The sequence below is a fragment of the Temnothorax curvispinosus genome, unplaced genomic scaffold (genome assembly GCF_003070985.1).
Source record: "Temnothorax curvispinosus isolate PA1 unplaced genomic scaffold, ASM307098v1 QBEX01012734.1, whole genome shotgun sequence".
Taxonomy (NCBI): Eukaryota; Metazoa; Arthropoda; class Insecta; order Hymenoptera; family Formicidae; genus Temnothorax; species Temnothorax curvispinosus.
The window spans coordinates 421,991-422,492 of NW_020222514.1; the positions used below are offsets into that span (position 1 = coordinate 421,991).

General features: G+C 41.2%; 1 protein-coding gene across 1 annotated transcript in view; it reads right to left on the reverse strand.

The window, feature by feature from the left end:
* Positions 1-169, reverse strand: part of LOC112462765 (high mobility group protein DSP1-like) — a 1,456-nt gene extending 1,287 nt beyond the window's left edge. Inside the window, exon 1 of the mRNA XM_025028747.1 lies at positions 133-169. The gene's annotated coding sequence lies outside the window, so the exon portion shown is untranslated. The remainder of the gene's footprint in view (positions 1-132) is intronic.
* Positions 170-502: the final 333 nt, after the last annotated feature.

Sequence of the window (502 nt, forward strand, 5' to 3'; positions counted from 1 at the left end):
AATCTGGCAGGCATTCCTCTTTAATAATAATGTTCGAATATTCTGTCGAATATTCCGTGCCAAAAGTTACTCCTTCCTGCATCGGATCGTCTCCTTTATTCGTTTGGTAGCTAGCGGGCTGTTTCTGTGTCCCTTGGTTCGAAGGATACAATTCCAAATTTAAATCTGGCAGGCATTCCTCTTTAATAATGATGTTCGAACATTCTATCGAATATTCCGTGCCCAAAGTTACTCCTTCCTGCGTCGTCGGATCGTCTCCTTCATTCGTTTGATAGTCAGTGGGCTGTTTCTGTATCTCTTGGCGTTGATTCTGCGAAGATTCAATAAGCCACAATAATCTCTCCTGAATTACATAACAGCTGTCGTAAAAGTCACATACAAAATCTAATTTGTCGACACAACTCGCACAAATTTGCTGCGGCAAAGCATCGTCTTTATGGATCAAGAATGTTGATCTTCGTAGAAAATAGAAAAGCAGAAGCCAATCAGAATTCGCGCTGGT